The sequence below is a fragment of the Camellia sinensis genome, chromosome 12 (assembly GCF_055761805.1).
Source record: "Camellia sinensis isolate YWXY chromosome 12, ASM5576180v1, whole genome shotgun sequence".
NCBI classification, from domain to species: Eukaryota; Viridiplantae; Streptophyta; class Magnoliopsida; order Ericales; family Theaceae; genus Camellia; species Camellia sinensis.
The window spans coordinates 153,243,276-153,264,623 of NC_138972.1; the positions used below are offsets into that span (position 1 = coordinate 153,243,276).

Genomic DNA, 21,348 nt, shown 5'->3' on the forward strand with positions numbered 1-21,348 from the left:
CGATGCTCAAAAATGCGTGCCAGACGCTTCAGAAAAATGTATCAAATGTTGCCCGCAGGCGGTTCACTTTACATACTCGCAGTATCTGAGTCCTCGAAATCCAACAACTGAGTGGTGACGGGCTTGCTTGAGGTGGGTGGTAGGATAACCTTGTTATCAATCACATCCTGCACTTCATGACGAAGGCGGGAACATCCATCGGTACTGTGACCGGACTGTTGATGGTACGCGCAGTACAAAGTAGCATCATGAGTGGTGGGGAGATTCTTCGGGAGTGGCCGGGGCTCCAAAGGCTTAAGATGCCCATTCTTCGCTAATATTAACAATGCCCTAGACAAAGGCATGTGGAGGTCGTGAAAGACCCTGCGCCCTCGGGACAGGTACTTTGCAGTTTGAGGATTCTTGCCAGATGCGCTGGCGAAAGGATCAGCTGGCGCTGCCTTGGCTTTTTGAACCTTTCCCGATGCAGGGTTGGGAACTACAGGAACTGTCTGGGCATGACGGGGCCCATCCTGGTTTTCTGTCTGGCTTGAACTGCCTTTGATCGGAGCGGGGAAAGCATCATCCACAGCTTTGATCACGATCGTAGATGTTTGTTGCTTGTTCATTCCTCTGACTTTCAGAGCCTCGACTGCCCATAGCAGTTGTTCAATAGGGTCGGCGTCTACCTTTGCCTTGTCCTTTCCTCTGGCCTCAGCCTGATCAAGGGTCTGGGTTGGTGCTGGCATGTCGTGGCTATAGCCGGAAGCCACCTCTGGCTGGCTGAGCTCTATCACAATCCGCCCCAGTAGCGGGGGCTCCTGTGGTACAAAATTCCCGGCATACGGCGCCGCTGGCGGTGAAGCCGACATTCCATAGGCGAGGTCTGCCACAGACCTTTGGAGATCGCCTATCATTCCCATCAATTCGAAGGTGGTGGGCTCACGAGCCTGGTATAACTGGGGAGCCCAAACCGGGTGCACAACGGGCGACCTGGGCGGGTATGACATACTAATGGCGGCCTCATTCTGCGGAGCGGTTCCCTGCTCCAATGCAGCCGTCATAACCACAACTTCTTCTGTATTTTGTGCCGCCATAAATCCTGCCTCAGCAAGGGGGAGACACTGGCTATTCTGTATCAACTCTGCGACTCTCTGAACTGAAATGAGAAACAAACAGCATTTCAGCCATAAACTGATCGGATACGGGCGTGGTCAAACAACTGTACCCTACTGCTGATCACTGTTCCCAGATTTCTGTTCCCAAAATACTGAATCTGATACCCACGGATAACTGATTCCTGATAACTGATTCTCAACAATGCTGATTCTGGTGCCCTCGGGCCCGATACTCAAACTCGCAAACTGGTATATGCGTTCCTGTAGAGGTACACTCTAAAAGCACATAGCAAATAAGAGAGAGCCAAAACACCCCTATGTTGGGGTAGGGTTTCCCTGTCCTATTTCGTCAGGAACTAGGGTTTCACTACGCACGCAGCAGTTTTCAAACAACCTAACATCGGGTAAGCAACCTGTCCTAATTTGGAATGGTCACTATGGATCCGAATATGAACTAGGTCGAATGGTCAAAAGGGTGCCCCGGTAAACCGGGGTATGTGTTCCCACATTGTCAGAGCCCATAGCCGGTCAGCCTTATGGACATGCCTTGACAAGACAAGCCTCCGGCAAACCGTTCAGGAATGGCAGACGGCAAACACTGTGTTCCTAGGCGCACCAATGCACATGCAATGCAGAGAAACACATAAATGAGATCAAAACAGGATATCATGAGTTCGAGTCAAGCTCTCTAAGTCCCCAGCAGAGTCGCCAGAAACTGTAACAGGCCCGCGGAGGGCCTCATGCTACAGTTCGGACTCGATTTGTGTCACGGTTCTTAATCTTGAACCAAAGAGTCCAAATCTGGCAAATCGTTTTGAGAAACAGATTTTTGAAAAAGTAGTGCCAAACATGGACTGCTTTGCCAGATACAGAGTCGCCACCTAAATATTTTTAAAATGGGGAAATTTAGGAAACCCTGACTCGGTGCCGAAGGCCACATGTCCGTCATCACCGGAGTTGTCTCGGCTAGGGAGCTTGGGTACGATCGGGGAAGGTCAGCTATGAGCACCCCCTTTCGCCCGGTCCGAAGACCGGCCTCTACTAACCGTGATATCCTTTTTTGAAAACTTTATGTGTTCTTAAACCAATTATCAGCCTAGAATTACTATGTTATGCGCACAGCAAACAAGTATAGACTAGATTGCCTAATTTGGAAAGAATCATTGCATATCCGTTTGTTTTGAAAATGCTTTGAAATTTGCTACTCGCAAGTAGGATAAAAACACGGATTTCAATGTGTTTTTTCCAACTCAAACAATCCAACCTTCACCCACAGGCATTCAAAACATTTTAACACATAAGCATCTAGCCACATGTTAAGCATGCTGACATGGCAGCATTCACACTCATGCGATATGCTAAAGCAGAAATACTTACATCGTACTCCGTGCCAAAACAAAGAACTCGTTAGCAAACATGCATGATCCAAGTCCATGTTGAGTGTCTAATGCATCGCATACAAAATGTTGCTAGAATAGGCTCGGCTATCCTAAACATGTCATGTGAAAATGCACAATTATCACATATTCACTTTTTGGGATGTACCGAGCCTAATGCATGCAATACAAATGCATGGATGCACACATGCATAGCATGAGGTATGCTAAATTAAACGTGCCCTAATACTAACCATTAAAGCGGGTAAGTAAAAGGGAAGAAAGAAGTGGGGATTGGAAGACATACACACCACCCACGCACACTTATTACAGACTTGCCCTCGCTCGGAGGGACCGAATAAATATTACAAATTAATTAACTACGCAAGCTAATTAATATTACAAATTAACTAATTTAATTAACAAATTAAATAAATTAATTAAAACAGGGAAACACCTCGGGAAGCGCGCCACCATGCATGGGCTGCCTCTGTTTTCCTTCCTTTCCTCCTCTGGAGGCTGTCAAAGCCTCAGGACTGCTACCTTGGACAGAAAGGATCACCACCGGCTGATTAAAATTGCCACCGGCAGTGTGGTATGGCCATCGGCACAAAATTGAATCTGTCGGCAGAGAAAATGTTGCCGGTCGGCACATTACACTGCCGGTCGGCACAGTATTCCTGCAGAACCTGCAATTCACAGCAACAGAGGGCAAGGCAAAGCATGGCAGCACAATTCAAGGCATATATGCACCAACCATGTCTCTTATCATTGTAATGACTCAAAGGGACATGTGCCTCGGTTCTCGGACCACCAATCACGCATTTCCATGCATGATGGCCCAAAGAACCAAGTATGCAACTTTGATTTCAAATGCATGCAAACCAATCAAACAAATTAGGCCCAATTCGTATCACCAATTCAAGGAACAAGGCATGCATGCAAAATGCAATGCAACCTAAGCATACAAGCTAAGGATGCAACATGGCATGGCAAGGCACTTATGCAAGCATACAAGCATACGTATGGCAATGCAAATAGATGGAAAGATGGACTTATGCATGAATTAGGCAACTCTAAAATAGGCCTAAAACAGTAGCCAAGGTGCTAAAAAAAGTGAGGGCTAAATGGCATACACACACACATGCACATAAGGACCAACACTTAAGCACAAATCAAGCAACATTCAAGCACACTTGAAAGGGACAAACATGAACAATTAGCATGCAACATAAGCTTTGAAAATCATGCTAATACATGGTGTTAAACCAAGCAACAAATCAAGCTAAACATGCAACAAATAGTCTAAGTGTTCAAAGCAAATCCAAGGAGCATTGAAATACACTTACAAGACTAAACATGGTATGAGCTTATCAACCAAAAACAGAGTTTTAGGGGCATCAATACAAGGCCTAAGGACCACTTAGATGGCATCTAAGTGACTCAAAATCAAAGGCATGCATAAACACCAAAACACGAGGCATGCAAGTCAAGCTTCCAAAGCATTAAAGAGGCATGCAAGGCAATCAAAAAAGCATGGAAATGGGACTGAAATGGCATGTAGAATGATTCCAAATCACCAAAACAATGCAAAGATGGCATGCTACACATGCACATACTCAAGGCCAACAAGCCCAAATGCAAAGGAGCTATATCAAGCATGCCAAGATCAACCCAAACGACTATGGACAGAGCTAAAACATGGCAAGATAAGCACATAATCTTCACAAGACCAAGCCTAAAACATGCTCCAACTAAGGCTAACAACCTAAGACATGTTAAGGTATAAACAAGGCATTACATGGCAACTATGCTAAGCATGCATGGAGGTCCAAAACCAACTTGAAATCATGTTATATTATGGATATATAAGCATGAAAAACAAATCAAACATGCTCAACACACACTCAAGCATAGGCTTCCTTAAGAGGCCAAAATATGTCCTTTTCAAGGACAACAAGGAGAGGGGGTGGCCCTCTCCTTCTTGGGACTTCAAAGCATCATCTTCACCACTGAAATCCCTCAAGATTTCAGTGGTGAAGAGACCTCAACACCAAAATCCCGGAGCTAACACAAAATGGCTTAAAATGAGGCCTTTTGAGGCCTAAGGGTGGTCAACAACCCTCAAACAATAAAACACTCTTAATAAACAATAAAGAGGGCCTAAAAACAGAACTTTTTTATGTTATACAATAATCACAAAAACAGCTCTAAGATAGGTATAAAATCAATGCAAAAATGGGGAAAAAAGGACTAGAATCTTACCCTTGTAGTCCTCTTCAACAATGGTGCTCCAATGGCCTCCTTGAGCTTGAATCCAACACCAAAACTTCAAAACAAACTCTTTAGAACCTCAACTCCAAGAGGAAGGTGAAACACTAGGTGTTTGTGTGCAATAGTGAGACACAAAACACCTAGTGTACAAAAGAGAGGGAAAGAGAGATAGAGTGTGTATCTAACTCTAACCCTAGAACTCAAACCCTAACAATGGCTGTTCTTGCTCTCAAAAAATCCTAAGTCTCTAACCAAGCCTCCACCTTTGCCTTAGAGAGAGCTTCTCTCTATATTGTCTTGTAAAGCTTACAAGACAAGCTTTGCAAGAGGGAGATCCCTCCATACACGTGTATGGAGGGGAGCAAAAGCAAGACAGCTGTCTAAAAATATCTGCAAAAGCAGATGAACAGCAATCGGCTGGCCAAAAATGCCATCTTGGCCAAAAGGAGTGCCGGTCGGCAACAAATAGTGCTGACCGGCAACAAAGAGTGCCGGCCGGCAAACTACATTGCCGGTGGCAGCAAAAACCAGCCGGTGGCATCTAGCCACTGCCGGTGGTGGGTAGGGATGGTCTACAAGCCCTACCCTGCCTCTCAAAGGCAAGATGCAAGTGTTTGGTGCAAAACCAGACACTAAACGGTCAAGTTCGGAAATCCTGAGGCAAGGCGCGCAAGCCGAGACTTCCGGGAACTCCAAACGAACACAAACATGGATAATCACCGAGTGTTCAAACGGTGACGTCCAGGTCTTGAGGACGGTCAAAAATGGGGTGTCTACACCTGCCTTGGGACTGTTTTGAGTGCCCTTAGCCCTTAGGGGCTTGCCTTGCATAGCCTTGGTTTGAACCCTTTGGCTAGCTTCAAGCTTTAAGCTTTCTTGCATGCTTTGCTTGTGTACTTTGGTTGGTTTGGCACCTCCCCTTTGCATGATTTCAGAGTTTAACATGTTCGCCACATGTCCATATTTGCCTTTTTTAAGTGTGCTTAAGAGTTGCCCTTTATGCCTTAATCCTTAGGCTAATTAGCATGCATTTTTGTATGTGTTTTTGTCCATCATTTCTTAGCACTTTAGCCACTGATTTTGGCATGGCTGAGGCCTACCCATGTTAGTGTAAGTCCATCTTAGCAATAAAAGCGCAAAAATAAGTACAGCTGAAAGGAGTTTTATCATACGAGATTGCCAAGAATAAAAATTTAACACCCTTATATGATATGCCGTGGAAAGTTGAGCATCATTTACGGCATGCAGGTAAAGTTGGAAAAAGTAATAAATTAAACATTAATGACATACTTTGTATGTCGTATATAACTTTTTACGACATTTTTGTCATGCCATAAATCATCATACTTTTTGTGGCATAATTTTGCATGCCGTAGAAGGTTATTTTAAAAAAATTAATGGCATACTTTGTATGCCGTATATAATATTTTATAGCATTTTCTTGCATGTCATAAATCATCACACTTTTCATGACAAAATTTTGTATGTTGTAGAAGGTCATTTTTAATATATTTATGACATACGTTGTATGTCGTATATAATCTTTTACGACATTTTCTTACATGCAATAAATCATTACACTTTTCACGGCATAATTTTGCATGCCGTAGAAAGTTATTTTTAATATAATATATATATATATATAAGAATATGACTTGCCTAACCGTATGTAGACAGTAGCTTATAAAATGCAAGCTGTTACAAACCAAGCAGAAGCAGCAACTATGAAGTACGCAAAAAAATCTAATATCCATACACCAAACAACCTGCATACTAACTTGCATCCTCAACTTCTATCATATCAAACTGATAACATCCTCAAACACACAAATAAAAAAAAGTATTCAAATCATAAGATTCACTAATCTCTAAAATATGACTTTAAACATCCAAAAAACATAACTACAAATCATAAATCAATTGGTCTAATATTTAGTCCAAAAGAATGAATTGACTAGGCCATGCAACTGTACTTCCTATTGCATCTTGAAGATCATACATCTCATGAGTAGAACGAAACAACGGCATGTTGACTGTTACGTGGTTTACCCATACTTTCCAACAGAAAGGTCCAAGAGTCGCATGATGCACCTTTGACTTGGGATCCCTTGATGCAATTTGGCCTTCTGCAACCACTAAGTTTGACCCCTCCCAATGCAACAACTTGCATTTGACATTCTCTAATCTCGACACACCATTACTTTGATCCTGCAAGAAATTAAGAGTATATAAGCATGCTGCATAACATTCGTCCCATTTACGAAGTACTAGTTCAACAAAGGAAATGAAAGTGTCAAAAAGCTTCAACGAGAACTCACTTATATATGTCATCAATGCCAGAAAAGAAAATTTCAACCTGATGAATACATATTTTGAGGTGGTCACAGTTATAAGTCTACTCAACCTGATGAATTTATAAAAACTAAATGGACATTCTAATTCAAGTGCATCTCTAATAAGTCCCTCAATTTTTCACTAAAGAACACAAGAAGATGATTTTGGAGTCCTCATTATGAGAGTTGTATTAAAATAAATAAATTAAAAAAAAACACAAATCTAAAAGTGTTAAAAAAGCTATAAATTCATTTTACATTGATTATCTACTCTTTGTTTGTTTCTCCATCTATAATTTTAGTTTTTTTTTTTTATTATTATTTGTTTTGTTAATTAAAAGTATAAGATGTACAAAGCATTATTTCACATGGAGAGTGGTTGTTTTGGCATTTTAAACCCGTATATTATACTATTATGGTGAAGAAATCAAAGGCATGAACATGAGAACATGGAATGGAAATTTTCATGTGCATTAGTCAAATTTGGCTTCTTAGCCTGACCTGAATAGGGACAAATACTCCTACCTAATTCTCTTATATTCTTTTGATTACGATGTGATTAAGATTTGTACAATTTGTATTCCCTTCGGGTCTATGCACGCCAATGACTACCAAATTTTGAACAAGTTACATTAGAATTCCCAAGCAATTGTCCACATCATTTAAATAATAATAATAATAATAATAAGCATCGTATATTGCATTTTTCTAATTTTTATACGTAAAACCTTATATAGAATGATGTGACGATTATGTTTTTGTAATTTTGAGGCAATGTTTTAGCTTGATGTGAAACACTAAAGGATAGTTATATATGAAATTTTTGTACAAAAAGTTTATATTTCTCTTAAAGGTACCTACCCATAAATACCTCTCCATGCATTCATTTTACAACTCTCCCCTACTCTTTCTTTCTTAAAGCAAAAAGCCATTCACGTTTCAATTGGATGAAAACCGTGCTAGAAAGCTATGTATGTCGGTGCAGGATAAGAAATATATTATTACCTACCAAGACTATCGTATGTGGTACACAATTCTGTGTCTTCTATCTCGATACATAAGACTATGCATCAAAATTCACGTATTTCAAAATAGTCATCATTTCTTACAGTTAAGAATGCATTGAATTAGAGAATACAACCCTAAATGGAAGAAACACAATCGTGTTCCTTCTGAAACCATTGAGCTATTATCCAAAGAGCATCACAATTTTCCCTTGGTTTCCATACCCAATATACGGACTCTCCTGAAAGTAACAGCTAAAGCTCATAATCCAAACTCAAGACAAAGTTCTCAATGCTCAAAAAGTAATAACAATAATAAGATCAGCTGTACAGTTGGAATTGCATTTGGCTCTAGATAGGGGTTGAAATTGTATATAGCTCTGCATTTTGAAGATTTGTGATTATTTTCCTCATATTTATTGTCATTTACTATTACTACTACCAGTTATATTTATTTAATTTTCAATGAATAGAGTACTAAAATTGGTTAAAGGATTGTTCTACGAAACCATGCTATTTTAATAACCGATCTTTCAAACTTAAACTAAAGCAATTTGGAATTTGTTTTCCAAACCCACATTTGGAAAATATGATTTCACTAAAGTTTTGTTCTCAAACGATGACTTCAATCATAACAATTGAGACTTCTAAAAAGAGCATAACTTACCATATCTAAACCAGTTGGAAGGTTTGCAATTGAAGAACCACCACGTTTAGATAATTTCATAGCTTCAATGCTTTCAGTAACAGAACCAACTTCATTCACCTAAAAGACCATAAAAACACTTCATTAAGCATATAGCTATCACATAATTCCAACAATTAAAGACATGATGAGTAGATAAAAATGTTTTGAAAATACTATTTTCACTCACTGAAGTTGGAAGGTTGTCATGAGGAGTAGATTGGAGTAGATCGGAGCTTCTTTGAGAGCGATTGGTACCCTACAATCAAAGATAAACATGGAAGTGATTTAAATATAAAATAACAAATTAAACACAAACAAATTCTGTGCCATGACATTATATTATCATGTTTAGCTTTTCCTCTTACATCATTTTGCCTTCTTTCTTTGATAAGCATGGCTCTTATCTCATTGAGTTATTGTTCTAAGTCCAGCACCTTGCCTTCAAGTTTTTTCACGTGCTCATTTTGGTGTACTTGTGCATCAACCTTAGATGGTAATGCCCCAAATCCCAGCCCTCGTACACTCCCACGACGCTCGGGACCAAAAGTATGAAAAATCGCATCACCTTTTATAGATTTTGGACCCTCATCAGTAGAAGCCTTATGAAGTTCTTGAACATTTTTCTAAAAATATAAAGCATGTCTTAATAAATTGATGTGAATGCAAATTATAATACAAAAAAAAAAAAAATGAAGTAATATTGGTACCATAGTTGCATCAAGCACTTCATTCATGGATTTTCCTTCCTTCCTCGTATGCCCTTTAATCCAAAAATCATCTCTTGATATATGTAAACGTCCCTGAACGTCCCGGGAGGAGATCCTGTTTTGTTCATTTGGGCTTACTACAGTTCAGACTCAATGTGACGGTCCTGTATCTAATCTCGCAGAATGTAATGCAAGACCGATGAATCATCAAAGAGTCCAAATCCGGCAAATCGTTTTGAAAAATTGATTTTTAGAAAGAAGTGCCAAACATGGACTGCTTTGCCAGATACAGAGTCGCCACTTAAATATTTTATTTTTGAGAAATTTAGAAAACCCTGACTCGTTGCCCGAGGTCACGTGTCCGTCATCACTAAAGTTGCCTCAGCTTGGGAACTTGGGTACGATTCGGGAAGGTCACTTCGTGAGCACCCCCGCTCGCCCGATCAAAGATCGGCCTCTACTAACCATGATATCGAGTTTTGAAAACATATGTGCTCTTATTCTGGTTTATTAGCCTAGATTTACTATGTGATGCGCACAGCATACAAGTATAGACCGGATCGCCTGAATTGGAATAAAACATTTCATGTTTATTTTTGAAAGCGGTCTGCTACTCGCAAGTAGGCTTAAAATGCAGATTTTGCCACCCTTGGGTGGACTTAGAAAACATGGTTTTGCCACTATCTAGTGGGCTTAAAACTCACAGTCAATGCATTATTCCAATTCAGATAATCCAACCTTCATCCACAGGCATTCAGGCGGGTATATCACACAAGCAAATAGCCTCATGGTAAGCATGCTATCATGGCAGTCACTCACACACATGCAAGGATGCTAAAGCATAAACACTTACCGAGTACTCCAAGCCAAAATAGAAGCTATGTTTGAAATCCATGCACGATCCTAACTATACAGAAATGCCTAATGCAACACATGCAAAAATGCAACTACAATAGGCTCGGCTATTCTAAGAATGGCATATGAAATGCAACAACTGATACACGTATTCAACTTGGAATTGAAATACAATGCAGTTAGTATGATGCATCGAGCCCGGTGCATGCAAGACAGATGAATGGATGCAAACATGAGAGCATAAGTATGCTAATTGAAAGATGCCCTAATCTAACCATCATAAGCTGGTAAATAAAAGGGAGAAAGACGTGGGGTTGGAAGACATGCATCACACACATTCACACTTATTACACAATTGCCCTCGCTCGGAGGGTCCAAATAAATAATACAGTCCGAATAAATAATTAAATATTACAAAACCCTAATTAATTAACAAATTAACTAGGAAAGCAAATAAATTAGCATGCAAGTCTATGGACCACCCCAGCTCTGCTCCGAATGATGAAAGATACATGCATGCTCGAGTCGCCTCGTCGGAAGATTCCTCGCAATGCCCCGATTTGCCTCTGTTTGCAATTAATCCTGGAATGCTGTGCAAAGCTCTAGAAGGCTGCTAATTTTTGGTTTGCTGCAACAAAGAACAAGAAAGTATTTTCACATATGTATGCCCACCTCGATCCTCGTGCCACCAATCACGCATCTCGATGCGTGATGGCCGAGGAGTCGAATTGCATGACTCGATGTGAAATGAATGCACAAGACAACACAACAAGGCCTAGACTCCATCATGGGTAATCCGGAGTGTCGGCGACAGGGAATTGAGACACGTTCCGTTGCTTCGAGTACGAAACGTCCCTTGTTTCCCATGTTTGGGCTAACTCCTATCCCAAACACAATTCAATGAGATGGCATACACAATACAACTAACATGCAACCTAGCATACGCAATGCTATGGACTAAAATGGCATACACAATGCACGTGACACAACATGGCATGCACAATGCACTAACATGCAACCTAGCATACGCAATGCTATGGACTAAAATGGCATACACAATGCAACATGGACTTACACCAATATGAGTGGACCTCAGCCACACTCACATTAATGGCCATTTGATGAAAATGAGACAACCGAAATACATGCAAACATGCACGAATGCAAAGGACCAAACCTAAGGCATCAAATGCCACTCTACCAAAGCATGGCAAGGGATGAAAGATGGCCTACAAACATGCAATTTCCAGCTCTAAAACATGATGCACAATGGTCCCGAATCATGAAAATATGTTACCCAATGCATGCTAGACGGCCCGAATACCGAAACTAGTGAACTGCGTTACACTAAAGGTACACAAAGCAATGCACGAATGGCAAAACCAACCCCAAACAAACCCTAGGCAGGTCTGAAACAGTGAGGAAATGGCCTAAAATGATGGCTCGGAATGCAAAAAAAATGGAGCTCATTCAATGGTCGGTAAATGAGGCATAGAAGCCCGACTCTCAAACGCATTTAAAGAGTATAAAACATGAGGATATGGCATTCAAATAGGCTCTGAAATATGATGCAAAATGACCCCAAAGCATGAAAACACCTCAGTATATGCATGCAATAGACCTCAAATCTCAAAGCTAGGCAAGTGTATTGAACTACAAGCATGCACAACAAGCATCATTCGACCATGAGACCCAAAAATAGAGCTATGGAAGTCCAAAATATGCACAAAATCTGTTTAAGCCAAGGCCAAAAAGTGCTAAAATCAAGGGTCAACAAAGCATGCAAAGTAAGCTAGTGAACCATAATTTGCACTACAACTATATGAAGCACATGAGGGGTCACCAAACTAGCCAAAAATAAAAGTATACCATGCTAAAATATGTCCAAAAACCCATGGAAACTCAGTCAACACATGATAGAATGAGGTGCTCCTTTGAGAGGCCAATAAGAGGGTTGTTCAACACATGCAAGATAGACATGCAAAATGGAAAAACCACCTCTGGACAGAGGTTATGAGGGCCCTAAAACTCATCAAAAATGGCCTGAAATGAAGCTAGGAAGCATGCAAGTAAAAGCCCCTTTGAAAGGCCTTGAATAGGATGGCTCTACACGTGCATAATAGACACTTTATATGAAAAAATGGGCTCTGGACAGAACCTATGTAGACCCTAAAACTCACCAAATAGGGGCTGAAATATGGCTTTGAAACATGTAAATAGGGGCCCCTTTGGAAGGCCAACAAAGCTAGTAAAGAGATCCAGGGGTGAGAGGGTCACCCCTCTCTGATTTTAGGGCTCAAAAACACATGTTAGCTACTGAAAATCCACTGGATTTTAGTGGCTAAAAGGCCAAACTAAGGCCATCAAAAATGCTCTAATGCATGGCTCAAAACATGAGGAAATGAAGCATGCAAGGAGGAAGGTGACCCCAAACACAAAAATGACCTCGAACAAACTTGAAGAGAAGCTCAAAACAAGACTTTTTTTAGTTCATGTCGAAGTCCAAAAATGCTTGCAAATAGAGCTAAACTATGGAGCAAAACAATGTCAAAATGGGGGAAATAGAGACTTACCCTTGTAGCACAGCAAGGCAGCAAGCTCTAGACCAAGAAAGTGACTCCCCAAGCTCTGAAAATGACCTCCAAGGTGCTTGGGATGATAGTGGAGGTGTTGTGCTTGGAGGTTTAGTGTAAATGGCCAAGAATAATGGAGTTTGGAGGCTTGGGATGTAGAGATATGATGAGAAGTGTGTCTATCTTGAGACCAAAATGTTCAACCCTTGCAATGGAAGAGGAGAGTCCCTCTTATAGAAGAAGAGGTCCAAGGCTTCTTGGAGAAGCCTCAAGAAAATGGACCAAGCTTCTAAAAGAAGCTAAACCAAAAGGGTCAAGCTTCTTGAGGAAGCTAGACCAAAGGGGTCAAGCTTCCTCAAGAAGCTTGACAAAAGGTCAAGCTTCTCTTAGAAGCTAAGCAAAAAGGACCAAAGTTCCTTAAGAAGCCAAACAAAACGGTCAAACCCGGAGCAAATGCCTCCGAGCTGGCACAGCTGTAATGCACTCAAGGAGACAAAAAAGGAGAAAGCAGGCTGACCAGTTCAAGTGGTCGGCCGACCACTTTCCCTGGTCGGCCGACTAGGGGTCAAAAGGGTCAGGTTGAAAAGGTGGTCGGTCATACCAGATTAGTGGCCTCCCAGGTGAATGCAACACAATGGTGGTATGGGAGACCAGCAATTATGGCTCAAAAGTGAGGGAGACCAATGGGTCAAAAGGTTCAAGAAGAAAAGGTGATCGGCCATACTAGATTGGTGGCCTCCCAGGTGAATGCAACACAATGGTGGTATGGAAGACCAGAAATTATGGCCCAAAAGTGAGGGAGACCACTTACCTGCCAAGAAAAACCGGCCGACCGGGGAAAGGTGGTCTCCAAGAAGAAAAGGTGGTCTCCCACCATACTACCACCTTCCTAACAGTGAAAATAGGGTCCATGCCAAAAATGAACACACACCGATCCAAAACGAAGGTTCGGGCGCCAAAACGCGCAGCCAGGGCCCCGAAAACTGACTACTAGGCACCGGAAGCGGCGTGCGACCACAAAGGTGGTCTCTCAGGCCACAGTGTCCCTCTATAGAGAGGAAACAAGGTGTGTGCCAAAAACCGGAGCAAATGGAGGTAGTTAAGTGGTCCCAAACCGAGGCGCACGGCTGACAACTCCGAAAATCAGAAACTGGTCTCCAAATGGGAAAAGTGGCCTACGACCACGAAATGTAGCCTACGGCCACTTGGAGATGGTCTACGAGACCTCTCCCTCCCTTCGGGAAGAGAAAACAGAGAAAATAGGACCTTGTTTGCAAATCGAGGCAAAACACAAAAGAGTCCCGAAGTCCGGAGGCAAGGCTCTTAGCCAAGACTCTGTGACCTTAGAGCGAGCACAATATGCATCATCACAGAGCGCTCAATCAGTGATATCTGAGTCTTAAGGTCGGCCAAAAATGGGGTGTCTACAATATGGATGATGGTGCTCGACTTTCTCTTCTCTAGAAAATAAAATAGAAAATGAAAATCAACATGATTAAAGCAATCTCATAGTAACCATACTTCATACCCAATTTACAAAATTACTTGAATCACTCTTAAATTTACCAGTTCATCCTCTAAACGTGCATAACCTTTACGACTCATGGTGTGAAAGAGGGTTTGCTTTTTTCTCATTGCCATAAGCATGTGGGAGAGTGTGTTCTACTCATTTTTATGAATATAAACGCATCAACTCATGGTAATACCATTTCATTTATCAAAAATATAAGATCTGATTATTTACTCATGTGTCTCATTCTCGTTTCCCTAAATAGCTTACTGAAAGCTTATTAGACATTAAAAATTAAAACATTACGAGAAATTATAAAAGACATATTTCCTAATGATAAGCACAAGACAATCCATCCACAGGTCACAAACGGTATGGCCAATATAAAATTTAAAAAACCCCAAATTTCAAATCAAACATCAATACATACAACTTTACAAGCCAAACAATAAATGTTTATAAGCCAAACAATAAATTCTTGATAATATTGATTTCAAAGACAGCACAATATTCACCTTACAAGTATATTCACTCATATTAACTTCAAAGAAAATAGCTAGTGAAATTATATAGAAAGGAAAAAATAAAAAGAACGACAAGTAAAGGAGAACTAGTCAAGCCCAATAAGCATTCGGTTATATGAAAATCAAATGTTCCTACTTCTCATTAATCATGCAACACTTCCACACCCTCACAATCCATCCTCACGTAGTGCACATATTCATCATTAGTATTTGCACCAAATCTACATGCATCTAAAGGTGCAGATGGCATATTGGCATCTTCATCATATGTATCCAAATCACGAAAGCCTCTTGAAGGTGCTTTAAGTACAACTTCCCAACTAGATGTATCACTATCCCTAAAATAGAACACTTGTTTCGCATGTGATGCTAGAATGAATGGATCTCTCTCAAATGGATTTCATCATTGTTGGATGTTGACCAATGTAAATCCATCTTCAACTTTGACACCGTTTCCAGTAGTTGCTCAGTCACATTTAAATAGAGGAACTTGAAATTTGTAGTAATCCAACAAAATTATGTCTCTGATAACCCCATAGAAACAAATTTTTTCAATAACTTGTGCAATGTCTTTCTTACAAGATCGACAAATAGTTTCTGCTTTAATGGAAACACCGCTATTTTGTGTGGACCTTTGGACATCACTTGTATGAAAGCGATGCCCATTAATGACATAGCCCAAGTAAGACGTTGCATGCTTTCTTGGGCCAATTGCAAGCCATTTCAATCTATCTGAAACCTCATTACCACATGATTCAATCTTTGCTTTCAACCACTGAAAAAAATTGTCCATTTGTCTAGAATGTAGTAGAGCGGCATCCCTCAAGAAACGTCTGTCCAAAAGCTTAAGCTCCTCCGCGTGCATTCTAATAAGGAAGGAAAATTGTGAGATAAATATATCATATAAACACTCAATTAGTAATAGATGTTTATGTTATCATACTTACTTGAAATATGGTTGGACTTCAGAACTATTTATCAACACACAACAATGAGCAATTTGTAACATATCATCAGGTATCATGATTGAATTCCCCAACGTAATCGGGCGTCCTTCTAGTATTGTTTCATTTTCAAATTCTTCATTGTGGTTATGTCGAGCACCTATTTCAGCTGCTTGCTTCATGTACCCACTACAAAACTGCATGCACTCTTCAGCTATATAGCATTCCGCTATGCATCCCTCAGGTCTTGCACGATTCCTAACATATCCCTTAAGTATCTTCATATATCTAGACCATAATATAATTAATATTCAAGTTAATAGCTTTTTTGACAAATACATCAATAGATATACATAATAAAAAGTGATATACACCTCACCTTTCAAATGAGTACATCCAACGAAATTTCACTGGTCCACATATGCGAGCTTCTCGTCATAGATGGATTGTCAAGTGAACCATAATGTCAAAAAATGATGGAGGGAAGAACCTTTCCAACATACATAAAGTCTCGGCAACATCTTCTTCGAGTAGTTCTAATTTATTCCTATCAATCACTCTTTGACATATTTGATTGAAAAAAGTGCACAATCGAAATATTGCATTCGTTGGTCCCTTTAGTAAAAGTCCTCTCAACGCTACTGACAACAATTGTTGCATCAAGACGTGACAATCATGTGACTTGAGGCCTATCAGCTTGCACTCTTCTAATGAAACACAATTAGCAATATTGGAGCTATAACCATCAGGCAACTTTGAATCATGTAACCTAGAACAAAAGATCTGTTTCTCGACTTTTGAAAGTGAATGTGATGCCGGTGGCAAATAAAAATGAGTCCCTCTGTCCTCCGCATGCAATTTTTTTCTAATGCTCATTTCTTCCAAATCTTTACGAGCTTTAAGGCCATCCTTTGATTTCCCCTTCACATTCAATAGTGTGCCAATGATACTTTCGCAAACGTTCTTCTCAATGTGCATTACATCCAAGTTATGACGCAAAAGTAATGCCTGTAACATCAATCAAATATTCATTCTATAAAAAATAAGAATAACAAATTCAACTGATTTTGAAAATAAGAATTCTACTTTATTTAGACTTACATCCTCATATGGTAAATTGAAAAATATGGACTTTTTCTTCCATGGTTGAACACAAACTGGCTCTTTTTCTTTGATGGACTGGGACTTTTTCCTTTTTCTCTCCTCTGTTGCTTTTCCCCAATTATTTTCAATGTCTTTAACTAAGCCGAAAACATCAAAACCATTTAATGGTTTAGGCTGCCCTCGAAGTTCTTGCTTTCCATCAAACTAACTTATTTTCATCCGAAATGAATGGTCAGGTGCAAGAAATCGCCTATGGCCCATGTACACAGTCTTTTTACTATTACTAAACCATTGTGAACATGTGTCAGTGCTACATATTGGACAAGCAACTTTTCCCTTTATGGTGCATCCAGCTAAGTTTTCATAAGCTGGAAAATCATTTGTTGTCCACATCAAAATAGCTTTCAAACTAAACATGGAGTTGTTGGCTGCATCATAAGCCCTTACACCATTAGTCCATAATTGTAGACACCCCATTTTTGACCGACCTTAAGACTCAGTCATCATCGATTGAGCACTTAGTGATTGTGCATGTTGTGCTCATTCTGAGGTTTCGGAGTTTTTGGCTAAGTGCCTTGCCTCCGGGCCTCTGAACTCTTTGGGCTTTGGCTCGGTTTGTGGACCAAGTCTTGTTTCTCTTCCCTAGAGGGAGGGAGTGGTCTATAGACCACCTCTTTGTGGTCGTCGACCACTTTTCTCACTTGGAGGCTAGTTTTCGATTTTCGGAGTCTTCGCCCGCGCGCCTTGTCTCAGGACCGCTTAACGTTCTCCATTTGGCGTGGTTTTTGAACCACACCTTATTACCTCTGCCTAGAGGGACACTGTGGTCTGGGAGACCACTTTTGTGGTCATAGACTACTTTTGGTGCTCGTACACTAGTTTTCGGGTGTCTTGGCTGCTCGCTTTGCCTCCCGATCTCTCGTCTTGCATCCGTTTTGGTTTGTTTTTGGTAAAAAACTTGTTTTCCTTGTTTGAAAGGTGGTACAAGGGTGGGAGACCAGTTCTTCCCCTTGGAGACCACTTTTCCTTCTGCCAGCCAGTTTTCTAGTTAGGAAACTGGTTTTCTTGGTCTTTGGACCATTTTTTCTGGTCGGCCACCCCAGCTCCACCTTGCTTTCAGTGTGTAGACCACTCCCACCTATGGCCGACCGCTTTTATTCTTGGGAGACCACTTCCACTGGTTGGCCAACCAGTGCAAGTAGCTAGCTGACCACTTCAAGTGGTCGGCAGCTTTCCATCACCTTTTTGGAGATATTTTGAGTCCAGCTGGCACAGCTGGAAGGCATTAGAACCATCATCCATACACGTGTATGGAGGGATGGCCTTTGAACCCAAGCTTGTCCAACAAGCTTTGCTTTTGTTCTCTATAAGAGGGAACCTCCTCCTCCCTCCTCTAGGTTCAGAATTTTGTGGCTGGAGAGATACATACACATTTGTATCTATATTTCCTTGTTTGTTCTTATTTTGTGCCTTAAAGTGTCATTTTACCACACTTTAACACACACAACACACACTCAAACACCATCCTTTTGTTGCTGAGGCTTCTTGAGGTTGTTTTTGGTGCTTTTGGACTGGTTTTGATTCAAAAAAGCTGCTGGAGTTGCAGCCTTGAAGAGGTTCTACAAGGGTGAGTCAACTAACCCTTTAACCCTTTGTTTTGCTTAAGCTTTTAGATCTGTTTTCATGCTGATTTAAACTTAACTTCCTACTACAAAAAGTTCTATTTTTCAGTCTTTAAAATGTTTGTTTCAGGTTATTTTTTTGTTGGAGGTGATCTACTCCCTCTTAGGCCTTGTTAGGCCTTGTTTTGAGCCATCCCTTTAGGCTCTTGTTGTAGCCTTTGCATGACCTTTCTACCATTAAAATCCAGAGGATTTTTAGTGGTGGAAAGGTGGTTTTGGGGTCCCAAATAGGAGAGGGTCATCCCCTCTCCTTGTATTTTGTATAATTGCTTCATATGCCTCATGTTTGAGCATGTTTGTTAAGCTTGTGTTGGCTTGTTCTTAGCGTGTATTTGGGGTTATTTTGGGATGGCACACCACTATTTTTGGTTTTCTTGAGCACCTCATGCATGCTTAATACACTTATAGTGTAAATTTTGCAAACTAGCTTTGTATGCCTCATGTTTGAGCATGTCTTTCTAGCATGTTTTGAGTCCATCTCAATAGGTTTTCAGTGTTGTTTTAACATGTCTTAGATCTTTTTTGACTTGGTTTTGTCACCTCATGCATGCCTTAGACACTTGTAATGTAAATCTCACAAACTAGTCTTGTATGCTTCATGAAGTAGTATGCCATTCTAGCTTGTTTTGAGTCCATTTCATCATGTTATTTGTGTTGTTTTACCATGTCATACCTCTGTTAAGGTTTGGTTTAATGGCCCTATGCATGCTCCATGCACTTGTAATGTAATTCCATGAATTAGCCTAATGTGTCTCATGCTTTAACATGTCATTTTAGCATGTTTTTGGCTTAACTCTAAGAAGATTTTGTCCATGTTTTAGCATGATCTAGCTCTGATTTGTGTTGTTTTGGTTATGCATGACTTGTTTTGTATAGCTATGGTTCAATCTAGCTTGTTAGCTTTGTGCATTGAGTCCATTAGCATGTATTACTTGAACTATTTTCATGATTTGGCTTCATGTGAAATGTGATTTCAGTCCATGTTTCATGGTCATACACTTGCATTTGTCACTTATTCAATGCGTTGGAGGGTTGGTCCTTTATGCCTTAAGAATGAGTCATTACGTATGCCTTCGTGCCTAAGCTTGCGAGCTATCATTTCAGTGTTTATTTGGGGTCATTTTGCTATGATATAACTCTGATTTTTGTTGATTAAGTCATCACATGCTTGGTCTTAGTAGGTGTAGTGTAATCCACCTTATTTGCCTTGCATTCCTCATGCCTTATGCCCTTCATGCTAGCTTGTTTTGGCTTCCGTCCATGCATGTTTTAGACTCATTTTGACATGTTCTAGGACTGTTTCGGGTTGCCTTGACTATATGCTTCATGTATTGCATAGCTGTAGTACAAATGCCTATGTTAGTTTCAAGCTTTGAGCTTCATAGCATGCTTCATTTGTGTTGTGTACGTGATTTAGCATCACTTAACATGACATTTTAGAGTATATAGGATTGCCATGTTCTCACTTCATTCACTCTTTTAGTGCCTTTGAGTGTTGAGCATTGTTGCCTTGTTTGTGGCCAAGTGTGTATGCTTGCATGCCTAGGTCTTTGAGCCCTCATCTCAGCATGTTTTGGTCTTTGTTTAGACCTACTTGAGCTCTGTTTATGGCTGGTTCATGCTTTTGTGCCATGTATTGCATGCCCCCTTTGTAATCCTCTTTGCTAGCTTTAATGCTTAAGGACCTCTGCATGCTATACTTGTATTGTTTGAGTGATTTGGCATCATTCCTTACTTGTTTTTAGTGCACTTAGCATTGTTACACTTCCATGTTTATCACTTCTTGAGCACTCTTGAGAGTTGTGATCTTAGGCTTAGTTGATGGGCCAATGCATGTGCATGCATGCCTTGCATTTTGTGCCTTTGTTTTGGTGTTATAGCCACTGATTTTGGCGTGACTGAGGTCTGTCCATTTTGGTTTAAGTCCACTGAGCATGTTTGCTTTCATGTTATTTGCATGCTTACATTGCGTCATGTTGTTGCGTTCTTATGTTGCCTTGCATTGTGTATGCCATGTAGATGCACTAGCATTGTTTGCATGTCATTAGCTTTGTTAAGTTGATCATGCCATGTTACACTGCATTGAATATGCCATGTAGTTTCACTGTGCATTGTGTATGCCATTAGCCTTGTTAGGTTGTTCATGTTGCATCGCATGTTTGCATGCTTAAGTTGCATTGCATGTTGTTGCATTTGTTTGGATTAGGTGTTAGTCCAAACACGAGAAATGAAGGACGTTTCATACTTGAAGTGATGAAACGTGCCTCAATTCTCGGTCGCCGAAGCTCTTGATCATATATGATAGAGTTTTAGGCTTTATGTATTTATGTGTGCATTCATTTTATATTAAATTGTGCAATTTGGCTTCTCGACCATCATGCATCGAAATGCGCGATTGGTGGCCCGAAGGTCGAGAACCACACTCCCTTAAGGTTATGAAATGATAGGGAGGGTGGTTGTGCACACACATCTTGCAAATACATTGCCATGCCCTTTCTTGCTCTCTGTTGCAGCAAAGTGGAGTCTGACAGCAACAACTGGTCGGCCGACCAGTAAACCTAGCTGGCCGACCACTTTTCCTGGTTTTCAGCAAAGAAAAGTGGTCGGCAGGTGGTCTCCCTCCTCAACAATTGGTCGGCAGCCCTCCGATAGGTCCCCAAGGTGAGTTGGAAGCGAT

The 21,348-nt window shown here is 40.6% G+C and overlaps 1 long non-coding RNA gene across 1 annotated transcript; it reads right to left on the reverse strand.

Moving 5' to 3' along the window:
- Positions 1–6,578: 6,578 nt before the first annotated feature.
- Positions 6,579–9,040, reverse strand: LOC145804305 (uncharacterized). The gene is made up of 3 exons (XR_014345937.1): positions 8,960–9,040; positions 8,752–8,850; positions 6,579–6,955 (listed from the first exon to the last, which is right to left on the reverse strand). It is a non-coding gene; the product is annotated as an uncharacterized LOC145804305 (long non-coding RNA).
- Between the last annotated feature and the right edge of the window lie 12,308 nt (positions 9,041–21,348).